This window comes from Vulpes vulpes, chromosome 4 (assembly GCF_048418805.1).
Source record: "Vulpes vulpes isolate BD-2025 chromosome 4, VulVul3, whole genome shotgun sequence".
Taxonomy (NCBI): Eukaryota; Metazoa; Chordata; class Mammalia; order Carnivora; family Canidae; genus Vulpes; species Vulpes vulpes.
In genome coordinates, this window is record NC_132783.1 from 39722885 (window position 1) to 39740186 (window position 17302).

General features: G+C 39.5%; 2 long non-coding RNA genes across 2 annotated transcripts in view; one reads left to right on the forward strand and one right to left on the reverse strand.

Annotated features, from left to right (window-relative positions):
- Positions 1–2551: 2551 nt before the first annotated feature.
- LOC140598581 (uncharacterized) lies at positions 2552–7021 on the reverse strand. Its single transcript, XR_012001035.1, has 2 exons — positions 6656–7021; positions 2552–2840 (listed from the first exon to the last, which is right to left on the reverse strand). It is a non-coding gene; the product is annotated as an uncharacterized lncRNA (long non-coding RNA).
- LOC112934237 (uncharacterized) overlaps positions 6831–17302 on the forward strand; it is a 91066-nt gene continuing 80594 nt past the window's right edge. Inside the window, exon 1 of the long non-coding RNA XR_012001037.1 lies at positions 6831–6986. This is a non-coding gene — a long non-coding RNA (uncharacterized lncRNA). The remainder of the gene's footprint in view (positions 6987–17302) is intronic.

Here is a 17302-nt window from a genome sequence, read left to right on the forward strand (position 1 = left end):
AAAATTTATTAAAGAATAGCATTGTTTCACATTTTCTACAAAACTTTATACTGTCCAGCTTAATAGGCATAGAGATTCTCATTTGCTTTTTCATTTGCTCTGTCATTATATGTTGTTTTAGTTGAAGTAAATGAGGAAAATCTGGCCTGTCACAGATGTGGAGGTGTTTCTTGTTAGAAGGCCAATCTCCTTTTGAAGGACTATTTTAATAGTCTTTTCAAATAATTATGGAGAGTTTATCCAATCAGCAAGGGATAATTTAAGTTGATTGCAATGTGGAATCTAAAACCATATCAAGGAACTTTTCACAGACTATTACATTAAAATCTATTGGCTTATTTACACTTTAAAGGGATCTTTTACCTATGCATGATTTTATAATATCTTATATTGGTTACTTTGAAAATATTGGTTCCTTGATTTATACTATTGGCACCCTTCATTATATAATATTTCTAAAAATAACATTTGTTAATATCAGTACTGATCTCTTCAGAAAAGTCTTTCAAGATTCAGAAGCTGTCAGGCGCATAGTGGCAGCTACAATTTTTCCAAAATTCTAATTTTTACTTGAAAGCTTGAGTTTTATCATTGGCAACAAATACTGTCAGGTTGTTCGCCTTCAAGTGACAGGCTCACTTCATTTATTTTCAAGAAAATGACTGCCAAATACCCAAGTCTGAATAACCATATTTTGTTTATCACTTGTTCCCTGGAGTAAAAATGGTGTTCCATGAAAAAGAGATGAGTTCAGTTTGCAACTCAAACAATCGCATATTGCTTTTCCTCAAGACAACCATTGTATTTTGGTTATGTAGCAGAAGTGCTTTACGTGTTCTTTCCTTTTGATCCTACAGAATATTTAAAAGATTTGTGCTCTATGGTTGAGATTTAATAAAACAAATAATTTTTCCCATTTCAGCAAGTGCATTCTTAAGTGGGAAGTGGCTTTTTTTTTTTAAAAAAAGAAATGGAATATTACTCAGCAATTAGAAACGACAAATACCCACCATTTGCTTCAACGTGGATGGAACTGGAGGGTATTATGCTGAGTGAAATAAGTCAGTCGGAGAAGGACAAACAGTGTATGTTCTCATTCATTTGGGGAATATGAATAATAGTGAAAGGGAATATAAAGGAAGGGAGAAGAAATGTTGGGAAATATCAGGAAGGGAGACAGAACATAAAGACTCCTAACTCGGGGAAACGAACTAGGGGTGGTGGAGGGGGAGGAGGGCGGGTGTTGGAGGGGAATGGGTGACGGGCACTGAGGTGGACACTTAACGGGATGAGCACTGGGTGTTTTTCTGTATGTTGGTAAATTGAACACCAATAAAAATTAATTAAAAAAAAAAGAAGTGAATATATGGCAATAAATATGACACAAAGTTTAAAGATATAGTACAGTGATGCAGTTTGGTGAAAGTGCCTTGATTTGGGCTAAGGCATCGGCTGTTTACCCACCACTGCTTGTTGCAGCATTGGTGCAAGTGTTGTCAATACCATGAAAAAGGCAAATGACCTTCTAGTGTTTTTACAAAAGTATTTTTGACCTTATGATCCACTAAAAGAAACTTTGGGGTCCCTAGGTGTGTGCAGACCACACTTTGAGAACCATTATTTTAGGGGATGTTTTAAAAAGAATCTGTGTGTTGGCTTCTCTGGTAAGGTGTTTTGAGAGAGAGAGGTGCTCAGAGTTGGACAGTTTTCAAGCTGACTATGAAACAATAGAGAGCCCAAAGACTTGGGATGAAAAGTGGTTGGGAAGCCAACTGCTTCCAGATCCCAAATGGAGCCACAAGAGTCAGTCAAACTTTTTAGTTGGACAGCATGATTTAGTTTTATGTCAAAGGGCATATTAAGAGTGAAGCCTTCCAATATGAAACCATAATAAAAGTAGCTGTTCAGGATAGGGAGGGGAGAAATAGACCCAAGAATTCTAGATGGAAGCGAATACAACAGAAGCCTAGCAAGTTTTTGAAGAAAATTGTGTTGTCAAGAAGTCCAAGATGTCAGACTGAAAAACTCATTGGCTGAGCTGTAAAATCGCATTTTGGATCTCAGTCTTTTGGTAACACTCATTTCAGCTGTGACCAAAGGAAGTAAATAGATAATAAGAACTCCTAAAAGTTGAGGTCCAAGGAGGAAAGAGGAAAAGAGAATTATTCCCAAGTAGCAGAATTAAATTTCAATTAAATAACTCACCTTCTCCCCAGGGTAGGGGCTTTAATAAGACCTGCCAAGCAGGATTTCAGAATTGCAATAGACCAGTGAACACTATGTATATCCCATTATTCCCCTTTTGGAATGGAAGTTTTAATTGCATTTATTCTGTCCATAAATCCAGCATTGTACATAGACCAGGCCCAAAATAAACTCTCTCTCTCTCTCTTTCTCTCTCTCTCTCTCTCTCTCTCACCTGCCTGCCTGCCAGGTACAGGGGTCTGAGTGGGGACTCTAAGCCATGAGGAGTTGGTGTTGTGGCCACTGGATGGAGGAATCCTGGTTACCTAAATATAGTGCAGAATTCTCCCCTATATCTTGTACTGGATTGTGACATGAGCAAGAAAAAAAACTTTATTGTGCTAAGCCAGACATTTTTGTTACAACGCTTGTTACAAATGTTCTCTGCTACAGAATTTAGACTACCTGGAGAAAGTAGAGTCTATTCCATTGATCTAAATATGAAAAAACTGGGATGCCTGGGTGGCTCAGTGGTGGAGCGTCTGCCTTCAGCCCAGGGTGTGGACCTGGGGTCCCAGGATCGAGTCCCACGTTGGGCTCCCTGCATGGAGCCTGCTTCTCCCTCTGCCTGTGTCTCTGCCTCTCTCTGTGTCTCTCTGTGTCAATAAATAAATACATAAAAATAAATCTAAATTAATTAATTAATCTTTAAAAAATAAAAATACGAGAAAGCTGAGGCATCAGCAGAATAAAGAATACATAGTGAAGAGGTTGAATCAAGAAGCTTCTGGAGGCTAAGGGGATGTGAGCAGAACTGAGAGCAAGGAGCCCGGGGTGAGTTCTAGCTCTCTGTATCCCGCTGGGTTGAAGTTTTGAATGGTACCAATAGAACAATCCAGTGAAGTTGTTTAATAGGCAGTAGTAATATGGAGGCAAAGAGCCTGGGGCAGAGGTCAGGAAAGGAGGCACATACAAGGCAATCATCAGGGTACAGGTGAGGGGTGAAGTCATGGGAAGGAGCAGTGGTGAATGGAATTTGCTGGGAAGACTATTGAGCCAGGTGAAGAGTACAGAGGTCATCTAATTAACAGAGTAGAGTGTATAAAAGAGAATAATACACTCCCAGAAAGGAGGGAAAATGGCAGAAAAAGGGTAGGCCATTTTGAAGAAAACAGTCCAAAGAGTTATTTAAATGGTAGAGTCAAATACTACAAAGAGAACTAATAAGAGCTACATAAGATTTTGAACTTAAGAGGATACTGGTGACCTTCATCAGGATAATTTTAATGGTGCTTTGTTGTAAAAGTCAGATTATTTTAGAATAAATGCCTTATGATTTTATGGATGAATAAACAAACTGAAGGTGTTAAATCATGACCAAGGTCCACAGTACCTGTTGGAGCTTGGCTTTGAATTTTTGCCTAAGACCACGACCCATTCTCCTCCACTCTTCCAAAGAGGTTCTGAAAAGTGCACTTAAGTAAAATGCTGATTCAGATATAATTTTCATTATCATATTGCTAAAACAGTATAAAATAGAAGGCTTACACAAATTGTTTAGGTTAATATTTTCAGAGAGAGAGGTGTAGGCTAATTTTCTGAGATGATTCCCCTCCCATTCCTCCCCTCCCTGCTTGCTTTTTCTTAAGCTGATTATATTGATTTTATTAGTAACTAGGAGTTAAATTTTATAATACGAATGGGTGTGTCACTGTTACACATTTTAAATAGGATTATTTTGGCTTTAGAACACAGGTTGTATCAGTCTGCTAAACTAACTTTTTTCCTAAAACTGTGTCTAAGATGACTGATAGAACTTTTTCCCTCTAAAGTTTAATAAAAGTTAATTAGCAAGATCAAAGGCTACAAGAGCTTAATAACCACAGTCACATTTACCAGATGCCTTGTTAGTAATTCAACATTTTAAGTACAATCCCTAAACAAGTAAAAAATGGAGACAAATTTTTTTTTAGGAGATTTAACTTATGATTTTTTTTTCTTCAGTAAACCTAATGGAAAACCTTAAGTGCTGCTATAGAGCACTATTTCAAAATATGCTCCTTAGCAAAATAAGTGAAAGACCTGTAGAAACCTGAAGAAGCATTTATTCTTCAGAGCCAAGGTGTCTGCAAAACTCGTGTAGGAAACCTCTTTCTTTCATTTCGTATAAAGACCATTTTGTGTGAAATAAAGGGAAGTAATTGGCATCACTTGAATTCATTATTCATTAAATTTAACTATTTTTGGCTTGGCATGTACTGATTTCCTAATCTGGAATGCCTGCTAAAATATTTTCATTAAGATGTGTTATTTTGAGTTGTAAAGGACCTTCCAATTTAAGACTCAGAACATTCAATTTGGAGTATATATAAAGTCAAGAATAAATACAGTCAGCATTATTAAACATAAACCTTGCCACTGCCCTACTTCAGTTGCGATTTTTGATTGCATAATTCATTCTTGTTTATCCCCTTTGCATTTCTATAGCAACTATTTCTGTGAAATTTATGTGTTTGGTTGAAATGCCCCAGTAGAACAAAAAAGAAGCTTTTATAAAAATTTTTTGAATGCTGTGTGTAGTGATGAGGAGTTGAGAAAGGACCAGCCTTGTTTGCAAAACAATTTAAAAAAAATCTCTTTGTGTGTTCAAATGTGTGTGCAAACACGTTTGATGCATGTCCCACTTTAAAGACCGTAAGCCCCATCTGATTACCCTTATTCACTTAAAATCAGGTGGCTGATGAAATCTCTTAAAAATTAGTTGATAGGAAACAATTTTAGAGAGCAGAGATATTTCAGCTTCATCTATTAAAAAAATCATGTTATTTTTAAGTTACCCATGCGGGTTTTTGTAAAATATAAATAGAAAAATGTAGCTGTCACATGCCAATTACATGTTACATAAGAGATAGGGTAATGGATATACTCCATGTTTGAAGGGATACTATTTTGCAATGCACACTGCCACATGGGAAAATCAAAGAAAACATGAAATAGTTTATGAAAAAAAATTTTTTTTTTTTGTTTCTAAACCAACCATGCTTATTTTTTGCCAATTGTAAAACATTTTGCTCAGTTGTTTTCATCAGAACTAAATTTATCTTATTCAGACAATAATTCAAAAGATTCACAAAATTTTTGCATATGAAATTGAATATTTGACAAAATGTAGATTTCTAATGACTGTCAGAGTCTGTTGCATGCTGGAAGCACAGCATTGCAACTTCTAAATCTCTTATCAAATGTTAAGACTTAACACATTTTGTAATGACAATGAAGATAGAAAAGTTACATATTAACAAAGTTTTGCATTTCTAACATTTTTAAACATGTTAATTTTGTAAGCAGGTGAAACAGGCTAAAACTTTAGTTTTTTAAAATTAAAAAGCAGGTAGTTGTATTAGCTATAAGCACAAGTAAAAGACACTTTGTAATTTCATACTTCTTGTGTTCATCAATTCATTGAATAAGTATGAATTATTTACTCTGTGATAAGATATTCTGGCTATATCTAACAAAGGCTTAGCTACTTGATACTTTATCTGAAACCTAAGGACTGATTCTTATTATCACTTTGAAGTAAGATCATTTGGTGTGCATCCTGAGTAAAAGGCGGGGGGGGGGGGGGGGCAAAGGCAAACAAAACAAAAACATGTATGCCAGTGAATTACAAAAACTACTATTTAACTGGGTTGGGACCAAAGGTTGTTAGTACTGTTGGCCACAACTTTCTGAAAAGAGCCCAAAATGTCAAGCTGACCTCTTAATGGTGACTGGGTGAATACCAAGGTTCAGTGGTTTGTTCTTGATGTGCATCCAAACAGTTGGATGTCTGTCCAACAGTTTTAGTTTGAGCTTTTTCTTCTATTAACATCATTCAGGAAAGTGTAAAGAAGGAGTTGAACCTTTACGGTACTATTTTTTTTTTAATCATTATATGAAAAATGAAAGCAGCCTGTATTTTCAATGTACCCCCTTTCCTTCAGTTCACACGGGGCTGAAGTAGTTACGAATCATGGTTGAGAACAAGAATTACAGACATTGTGATTTCGGAACCTGAAGGACAGTAGATAAGATCATCACAGGCTGTGACCTGCTCTGCGGAAGACAGAAAGGGGTGATGCGAATGATGGTCACGGGCTGGAGGTGGGGTGGGAATGGGGCCAAGTAGCAGCTCTCTGCAGAGGCAGCGCTTTCCCTGAGGTCTGAAGGATCAGGTGCCCTGGGAGGAACCAGGGAAAGAGTGTTGCAGGCAGCCAGAGCTAAGGGTGCAGAGATAGGCGGTGAAAGGAACTTGTTGGTTAGGAACAGGGAGGAGGGGTAGCCTAAAGGATCTTTCTGACTTAGCTGGTTTCCTATCTAATGGAGAATGCCCTGCTGTCAAGCGAGCAGGATAGCCCGGGTTACACTACAGTCACCAATCATCCCCAATCGCCACCACTCCAAACAACTGGATTTCTTTCTCACTCACTCTGTCGGTCCGTTGCAGCCGGCTCGGTGCTCTGCTCCGCGTGCTCCCCTCTCCGGGACCCTCGCTGACCCTTGCAGTCATTACCTGGAACGCAGCGGTCACGGTGGTAGAGGAAAAAGCAAGCGTGGCACAGCCAGAGCAGGCTCCTAAAGCTCAGCACACACCGCTTCCACTCGCATTTCATTGGCCAAAGCAGTGACTAATCTCAAGTCAGGAAGGAAGTGTGGTTCTCCAGCGTGCCTGGGAGACGAGTAGAACTGGAAGTATTGATGAGCAGTAGTAATATCCCCCGTGTGGGTCAGCGAATGACCTGGAATCGCAAGTACAAGTTGTGAGTGTGTGTGTGGGGTGGGAAGGGGTGCGTGTGTTCAGGGAACAGGTCCATTGCTTTAATCAGATTCTCAAAGGAATCTGTGACACAACAATGATTAAAAACTGCTGGACCAGTTGAAAACTGTCATGTAAACAGATAATTGCTATACAAGGCAATTTGCAGCATGAGTGAAAGGCTGAAATGATTAAAACATTGTGAGCGGGGATGTGTGCATGTGTGTATGTGCATGCGAGTGTGTGTGGGGTGATAAGGAAAAAGTTGAGCAAATTTGTAGATCAAAGGGTGGAAGGCGGAGAGCAGAGAGCAGTGGATTAAAGGCACCAAAGGGTTAGGGGAAATGGCTGAAGCCCCAGAAGGGGCCTAAGGAGATGGTATCCAATATTCTCCAGAAGTGTTGAATTTGGGGATCAGCTAATTCTCTGATGGAGGGAGGAAGGAGGGGGAAAAAGGAGATGCCCCCATGGGTCAGGCTGAAGGTGGAGGGGGAAGAGAGGACCTCTGTTTTGTCCAATAGATGGACAATGGCAGCTACTTAGAATGAGGGGATTGTAGAGCACGTTGACAATTCAGAACAGCTGTAGGAGAAATCTGACACGGAGCTGACTGGGGACAAACGAAAGGACTGCCAGTAGCCCTGAGGGCTCAGCTGATGTTGGAGAACATAGATTTGGTACAGTGCCAGTAAACAGGGTTAGGGGATTTTTTCTTGTCCGTGCTCAGCTGCCTGGAAGCAAGACCTGAGAAAGTTAACGGTTGGACTGATCCAGGGCTGGGGATTGGCAGAGCAGGTGTCATAACATGTTTTGCTGATAATATGAAGTTCAAGAATCTCTGATCAGGCAAAAAGGACTAGTTTGGCTTTTAATTTTTAAAATTAAGCAGGTGTAACCAGTAATGGTTAGAAGCAGCTTTATACCTGGAGTTGCTCTTTGGAGTTGCGGTTCTCCGTGGACAATTTGGTTTTGTTATGAATTCATAACTGATATAGCCAATATAACCAGCATGGTTAAGAGTAAGTGGTACAGCTTATTTCTTATTGCTTAAGTAGGATTAATCATGCTATAGCCACATAAGATTTTCTGCATTCCTAATACTCTCTAGTGAAATCTGACAGGAGAAAGGTAAAAGGCGGGGGGGGGGGGGGGAGCTCTAAAAGTATAATTATATACTTGGAGGCAGAATTGCTTAGCTAAGCATTTTGCCATTAATTGGCATGTTGTATATTTTGCTGCCTTGGCTGCTACTAAGACATTGTATTTAGGGAAACTATTAAATGAAGACAAAAGAAAAACATCTGGAGTAGCTTAGCTCCAAAGCCGAGTGCGGTGTGAAGTAGCATTGTATTGCGTGCCTCTTTCCCCAGTTGCCTGCCAAATCCCTGAATTTCCCTGATTTCAGGGAGGTTACATCATAAACATTTGATTAAAAAATATGTTGCTGTTCATAAAGGCTGCATATTCATACCTAAGGCAAACATAGCCATAATGATAATTCTTCTGGCTTCCTTGAAACCTGTCTTTTCATTTTCCATCTCCTCAGAATGGAGGCTTTGTCTCTGACCCATCTATTGAGGACTGACAGGTGAGGTGAGCAAGTCTGATCATTTTGAATTATGTTTGACGCCGAAATTAAATGAGACTTTTCACATCCTTCCCCAACAGAAAGGAGTTAGCTAGCAGGAGGCAAGCAAGTTAAAATTCTAAAATGAGGTTGTTGCTACAAATGGCTCTTCCCCAGAAGACCCTCTCTCAGAATTTTGGTTGTTGATAACTAGCAGGTTTTATCTCCAGGAACTAAGTCTCTCTTTGCTTCTGGCCTGCCAACTTGTAGACGGTCTTCAGCTGAGGCAGCGCTGCCAGAATGAATAGCTGGAGAATCTTCTCGACTCTCTATTTATTTTAGAGTATGATAATTTGAGGGAAAATTAAAGTTGCCAGTTTTCCATTACATATGAAAGCTCTCCATGCTGGTTATCTCATCAGACCTCACAAATATACTTCTCCAGAAAATTGTGTAAACAGATGGAAAGCCAAGAAAAGGGGAGACTTCTGTCTTGTCAAAGGCCAGACGGTGTGTTCAGGGCAGCACCGGGCACCTGTACCTCTGGACTGATCTGAGCCAGGTCTTCCTGTTCTCACCCAGGACAGGGCAGCAGGCAGATGCTGAGGTCACGGAGTCAACACAGAGCAGAAGGCTAGTTAGGTAAGGGAAGGATCTAGGTAATAGCAAGGGTATTAGGTTAGATAATAGCAAGGGTAGTAGATTTTAAATATGCAACATGTTGACCGCAACAAGCAGTTCCTGAGGCCCAGAGACTATGAGCACTCTGAAACAGGGGCTATCCATTCATCTTTACCAACGGCACCAAACTCAGTACCTGGCATAGCACTAGAAACCCACACAATGGTGAATATCATTGAATAAATTCACCCTTAAAAATGACTCAAATCTCATTTCTCTGTCCAAAATGCTGTCATGGCCTCTCATTCTGCTTGGAGTCAAAGTCAAAGCCTTCACTTGGGTGACTCACTCTTTGGCGCCTATTCTCCATTTCCCTACTCTCTCCCTGCGCACCCTTCTTTCACTCCTTTTCCATAACCATTGGCTGTTTTTGAGGCCTGGGCCCTTACTCTACATCCTTAAAATGCCACCTCCATTATTTTCTTTAAGACTTTGCCCAAGTGTCACTTTTCATTGTCCTATTTCCCCCTGTCCTTGTCCCAGCTCCCTACACACCTGTCTGCTTGAGTGCCTCTGGCCTGTTCTGTTATAGAATTTACCATTTTCTGACTGTGTCATTTACTTATTACATTGATGTTTTGTTGTCTGTGTCTCTTTTGCTAAGACCTTAGCCTACAAGGGCAAGGATTTTTGTCTCCTTTTCTCACTAATATCCCTAGAGTTCCATCCAGTGCCTGACACATAGAGAATGCTCTGGAAATAAGTGTTGAATGAATCAATTAATAAAAATGGATTATTAATCTAGTGAACAGACAAGTCTGAAAATGAAAAGGAAATACTATTAAAGTCAGCTGTAAAGGTGAGCCATCAGTTGTGGTAAATTTATAGAGGCAAACATTCATTTTCATATTCAGAAGCTCTTGTAATTCATGATGAACTTGGCTAACTTTAAGAGTCAAAGCTGCAGACATCCAGCCTATTAACTGTAAAGTTCTCTTGTTAACATGTAGTTCAATCCCTGATGAATTCAAAGAGCACATGTGTGGTTTGGTATTTCCCAAACTGGAGTATGAAGTGCCCCCCCCCCATTAGAATTGCTGGTTAATATTAAAGTTCCTAAGCCTTACCCAGTTCACTGAATAATCTCTGAGAAGGTACTATTAGAGCCCCAGGTGATTCGAATGAATGCTTAAATTTGAGAGTTACTAGTACATAGAAAATCTATAGAAAATGATGGGACTGTAGTAGAACAGGATCTCTTACTGTAGTATAATTATTCCATAGGATATTGATAAGACTGCAATTAAAAAATAAGTGTTCCTTGAATTAATAATGAGAACTCTGAGTTAAAAAGTTTTTTTTTTTTTTCTGTAACGGGAATTCTCAGAACCTTTAACAATTTGACATCATTGTGAATTCCCAATAGTAGGATATAGTATATAGCATCCCAGCTTAATATCATTGTGGGTATCTTTTTAGATACCTCTTACTAACTTTTAGGGGAGAGGTGGTTTTGTTTTATTTTTAAAGCAAAAGTCTGAGCACTGCTGTTATAGATAATACTGAAGATTCGTTTCTGATTCTAACAATCTATAATTCTCTATAATTCTATTGTCTATTTTGTTAATTCTCCTTAGTTTATCATCTAACTGGGGCTTTTTACACACTTGAGAAAAAGTATGAAATAACATATCTGGATTTCATTGTTCTTAAGATTCATTCTTGCAAATGAAAAATGTATTTCTCTCTCTCTCTCTCTCTCTCTCTCTCTCTCTCTCTCACACACACACACACACACACACACACACACAGAATGTATGTGAGAGAAGGAATAATGCCAGTTCAAAAGGCACACAGAATAGCTAATGTGCATATACCTGAATGAGCTGGGTCTGTTTAAGTAAAATTTGTAGACTAGTTAAGTGGGGGTTCTGTCCTTTGTGTGTTGTGTTATATGTGAGTAGGATGCACATGTATAAATTTCTCACTGGGTAGAAGCATGTATGGGGCCCGTTCTTCTGTATTGATCACCGCTAATCTATTCCTTATGTCACTTTCTATTCCTTTGCCATGGCCCCTAGAAGCAAGATAGGTATGTGCCTGGAATACACTGCCTTCTCCCCTTTTGAAAGCCATTCGAGGTCTACAGCACATTATATCCTTCTGTGTAATGGAAGTATCCACACATGGGCAATTGCTGTCTACAGATGTAATGAACCAAGTGGGAGGTAATGAGAAGTGACTGTCACACCATCTCTAGGGCCCTGTTCCTCCTGCCACACAATTACACTGTGACCCTAGAGAAACTGAGAAGACTGTAGCATTCTTCCCCCTTCCTAATGGTCTTAAAATCAGGCCCTGCTTACCAGGGGGAGCTGAAATGGAGCATTATTCATTTGACAGTCAGAGGATGTCCAAGGAAATATATGATTATAATACGGGAGGCTGTTCTATACACAATCGTACACTGTTTCTTCAGTTCTGACTTGGCCTCTTGCCTGAAAGATGCCAGTAGCCTAAGACAGTCCTTTCCTGCTTTCCCCCGGCATGTGTTTTTGGGGTGAGAACTGTTACTTCTTTCATAACAGGAGAGTCTAGAGATCAGGCGGGTGGGCAGAGCTGCATTTCTGTTAGAGAAATCTATGCTGAAGCTTTACAAAAAGAAATTCCTCTCTTTAAAATAATGATGATAAATGCAGTGAGAACAGCTTCTGGATGCTGTGTCTCACCAATCTTATTTCTGAGTTGTGTTTCACAGAGAGCATTGATTACAGTGACCATTTCCACTGGCTTATTCTTGTGGCGCGAGAGAGCCTGGCAGGGTTGCAGAAAAGGTAGAGGGTGGCCTGCTGAGTCAACTTTTAGAGAGCATACAGAAAGTGCAAAAAGGTGGAAGCCTTTTAAAATTCCTTTCATTGTCTTCATTTGGCTCTTATGGCCGAGGCTTGCCCATGCTCTGAGGGAAGCCTGCCAACTGCTTGCTGAATAGTGAATGAGAACAAGCTGGGCTGCTGTGTTGCTTGGCAAGGAGAGAATAGCAGCGCAGGCTGGCTGCTGGCTGGACGACACCATTTCCACTCTGTGTCTCTGCCTGCAGGAAGCCCCCAGGTGGCATTAGGGAGAATTAGCGTGTAAATCACAGGGCCTGCTAATTTCTCACCACTTCATTAGCTGACAGTTCAATGAAAGCGCCCTCCTGCCATTCACCTCACGTCTGTGGTGCTGACGCTTCTCATCAGCAGAAGCAGAGTTCAAGCTTTCTGTGTTGACATGCTTGTGACTTTTTGGTCACCCCCTTCTGTGTGTGCTAGTTTCTTCTGTGACCCTGCCACTAGCAGATACTTCCTTGGACATCCTGCAATGCAACACTTACTTCAAATCTCCTTTAGCTTCAGATTTGGTTTAGCATTGCCAGGAGAAGCTGGAAGTTTTCTTGATCCTCTGTGTCTTTTTATAGGATGCATTTGTGGTAGATCTTCAAAGTATTAAAGTAACACTATATTTTAAAGGACTCTCCCTCATAGCCGATTTTTACTAAGAGCCATTTTTTTTTCTTTTTCTTTTTTTTTTTAGAATTTACGTGGTAGGTATTGTTTTAAGCATGTTTCAAGCTATTGAATTCTGTTACCTCTATTTCATGCAAGAGGAAACAGAGAGGTTCAGTTTGTTGCCTAGGACACACAGCATTTAAATTGCATCCAGAGCCCACACTCTAAGTATTAAGGCTTTTGCTTTAATTAGTCAATTACTTAGTTAATTCCTGAATTAATTCAACAAGCATTAATGAAGCACCAAAACTGTGACACTTATGTCAGAGTTTAACATGATTTTTGATTTTTGATTTCCATCTGACAGAAGGTATTTGTTGAGTACTCCCTATGTCTTTCTAGAGTGGTGCTTATGTAGATGCAAGAAAAATATAGGGTGTGACCTTGCCCTTGAGAAATTTACAGACTCTAGACTGGAGGCTGACATACTTTTCTTTATAAAGGGGCAGTAGTAAATATTTTTGCAATGAAGGTCCTACAGTTTCTGTCCCAGTAAATGTAAAAGCAGCCATAGACAATATAGGTATACAAGCATGTCAGATTAATAAAACTTCACAAAAATAAATAGGCCACCTTTGGCTCATGGCTGTGTTGCCCTAGAGGATAAAAGCAGCCCTAGGAGAACCATATAGAACTGTAAATAATGATCGTGTAACTGAATGCTGAGCTGTGTGGTGAGACACACAAATGAAATAGCATCAGAGAGTAAAGAGACCAGTGTGCATTTTAGTGGTTAGGCAAATGGTGTCTAGAGGTGGAGCATGCAACTTTCCTAAAGTGGGAAGTATCTGAGATGTACCTGTGAGGTTATTAGATGGGTTTCATGAACCAGCACCTGGTTGTAGTTACTTTGTATAGCAGGCAATTTAGTTGCCTAATGTCCTTTGTCTCTTCCTTTCTTGCTAACAGAATCCCCAATCTGTCTGGTATCACTTTGTGTTCTGCTCCAATGACACAACATTTATGAAAGGCAGTCTTAACAATTGCATTCTCTAATTTCCCAGCCAAATGAGTCAATTCTGATCAATTAGAAGTAGGGGATGCTGACCATACTAATGTAGAGAGAAATCTTTGGCCTTTCTGATCAAAGGGGCAGACAAAGCTGGTGCTGCTCATGTTTTCCTGCCACAACGTGAACACGAAGATGAGCTGGGGCAGGTATCTTAGGGCCTTGAAGGAGTCAGCCAACATGTTGGGAGAGGGGTAATGGGAGCACAGAGGAGGAGACTGAGCCTTTGATGATACCACTGAGCTACTGCTCAGGTGCTGGCTGCCTACCTCTGCCCCTTTGCTAACAATTAACAATGTTTTGATTGCTCTAAGTGACTATGATTAAATTACAAATGTGGCTTTTAAAATATTTTCAGAGAACTACCTAGAAGTTACATACTTCTAGAAGTTTCCCCCTTTCTTAGACCTCTCAGAGAATTGTGCTAAAGAGGATGAGGATTATTTCTGATACTTTTCACTTTCTTGGTATCTCCTTCTCCACAATACACTAATCAGGAAAAGAAAATATAGAGTATCAGCCCATTTAATTATTCATTCAAATATTGGTGTAAATGTCTTAAAATATGTATGATGGGAGTTAATAGTGGTTGTGTCTGGATAATTGAGTCTCTCTGGATGTTAGAATCAGGAGTGTGTTTTTTGCTTTGCTTTATCTTTAAAAATTTTCTATAGGAAACTTATAAACAGAATTTTTTAAATGGCCTTGAGAAAACCAAACTGCTCTCATGGCAAGCTGCTTTTCTGGCTGACACTATTTTCCTATCTTTGTTTTCTTTTTGGCTCTTTACTAAGCTCACCTCATAATTTGCTTTCCCATATTACATTATTCATTTGTCTTATAAACAATCTTTCTATGCATTGTCCATGTTAATGTAGTCTGTAGCATGATGTCGCAAGTATGAGTATGGAGTCCTGGAAGTCTGAGTCTTATTTTAAAAAGTTTCACCCAACCTTCTTCTATAGCCATTCATTCATTCATTCAGAAAATGTTAACTCTTACATACTAGCCACTGTTCTATGTGCCACAGAATTAGGCATAAACATTTGAAACTCTGCATTCTTCTCTGTTATCCTCTTTCGTCTTGGCTGTCACACATCTACTCTTTGGGCAAGACTCAACATAAGTGCTATTTCCTCCTCAAAACTAGAAGTTACCCACTTCTATTTTTTATAGTGATGGTATATTACATCTATTAGTGAACATCCTTGTCTGGATGTGTCATTTTAACTTTCCGTCAGTGTCTGTCCCTGTGTTGCCCCTTTAAACAGTCATACCTGGATTTACAACAAGGGCCACAGGCCATATGAATTGCATACTCAGATACATGCTGCCTGTGAGAATGTCCTGAGCTTGACCTATAGCCTGTCATACCTATTGTCCATTCTCACAGACACCAGTGAGTGATTGTTGTTGTCTTTTTTTTAACTCTCATCATTCTTCAAGTATGTTTCACTCCATGTCTTTTCCAGACCTTCTCAGCTGTGGCCCTTCCCTGACTTTATTTTGACAGGAAGGTTCATGCAGAGGGACCTGGAGACTGATTATATTTTATGCTCAGCAAGCCCTCGGGGATATATTTAATAAAAATAAGTGGATGGGCAAGTGAATGTTCATAGAAAATATACATTTTAAAAATGCTTTTTCTAGTAAGTTTGTAGTGAAAGAAAACCAGAAAGATACTATTGGCTGCTGGTAGTATTTATTGAAATGTGGGAAGGCATACGAATCTTTAGGCCTGAAAACTCCATGGTGGCACATGAAGCCAGTATCCTCCTGGTCACCCAGTCCCTCTGAATCACATTCTTGTTGGTATAGGAACCCTCTTTAAGGAACATAATAAGGAAAATAAGAAAACACAACTCTTTCCCAACTCAAGTTAGATCAGGAAATTGTGGCAATTTCTGGAATGTCAAGAATAAAAATAAGGAAGGAAGAATTAATCCTGCTAGCCCAAAATGAGAAGCTGTCACCACCAAAGCTGTAACTCTCTAAATGAATGTAACACCTCTGAAAACTCTCACAACTGTGCCAAGTATTTACATGTTCTCTGCGAATGTGGCATCTCACAGCAAGTGGTTTTGGTTGTGAAGCACACCATCTGTGTGATTACCCACCCCTTGCTAGAGTACTCTGAACTCAGCAGTTGTACAACAGATGCATTTAAATATACAGTATTCCTCCTCGCATAGTTCAGAATGGGTGTTAGGAACTGAGGGAAAACAACCAGCTTCCTTGAAACTCAGGCTCCATCTGACATTTTTCCAGACACCTTCCATAACTATACCTCCTGTAATTCTGGAGGATAATAGTATCAGAACAGATTTACAGATATAAGCAGGTCAACTTGACCCAGTACATCAGTATTGCCTTCACAATCATTAATGAGTCACTCAATTTAGAAGGTGAAACCAGATCACTGTTTGGTTTTCATTTAAGTAGAAGTCTGTGTGGTCCTGGGAAAAACAAGTCTACAGAAGCCCGACTGTATGCATTCTAGGTAAGTGGATAAAAATGGTCTCATCATAATTCATCACTATCATATTAGTAGATGTGTATCTTTGGAAAACAACTGGATTTGATAGTTTTGATGAAAATATGAAATCAAGAATAATGGACGGAATTCTATCCTTTATATTTTGTTTATGTATTCCACAGGCATTCAACAAGAGATTTTCTTTGGGGATTAGTTCATCCTAACTGCAGGAACGAGATCTAAAGTTGTATTTACCAGAACGTGCATATTAGTAAAGGCTGTTCAGTCCTTCTGATTCATGTTCTCACTTGCCTTCAGTAAATAAGGTGATATTATGCCCCTTCAGGCTGGTCATGAGCCATATTGGATGAGAGACAGACATTTCTTACCTAAAAGGGGGACCTTTTCCACTTTGCCAACAGACCCCTCTTCTGTTTTTCATGGTGGTGGGGTGTATGGGAAGCAGAGGTGTAGTCAATGCTGAGAAAGCATGCTCAAGGAATGACATGATGTAACCTACAGAACTTAAGAGAAAAAAATGGATGAGGGATTTGTTATGCTTTATCTATGTGATAAAATTCTAAACAGTAAATTTAGCATACCCCGGAAGAAAAATTGTCATTAATATTTTCTGCAAACTCTGGATAAGACTTGCAGTATGTTCATCATCATGAAGCATAGTCACAGCCTCTGAGGGAGTCCCTGAAAACCAGTCTTCCTGGGCTGCTCACTGGTTGACGGAGCATTTTTAGTGATGTAACCAGCATTATGCAAATAATATTAGGATACTGCAGAGGCAAGAAGATCTATGTTGTATTGCTGCAAAAATATCATGTGGCATTGTGAGTGATAACAGCATTGCTACTTTTTTGCCTTGTTGGGGAAAAATAAAAACAATTATTTTGAACTCAAATTAGGTCAGGAACTGACAACACTTTCTGGTATGTCAAGAATGAAAATAAGACATGGAGAATAAATCCCATCAGCACAAAATGAATTATTATCACCATCAAAAGATAATGATAGGATGGTTACTAGACCTGAACAGGCAGAGGAGCCTGGACACTAGGAAAAATCTTAACGTGCTCTGATTGGGTAA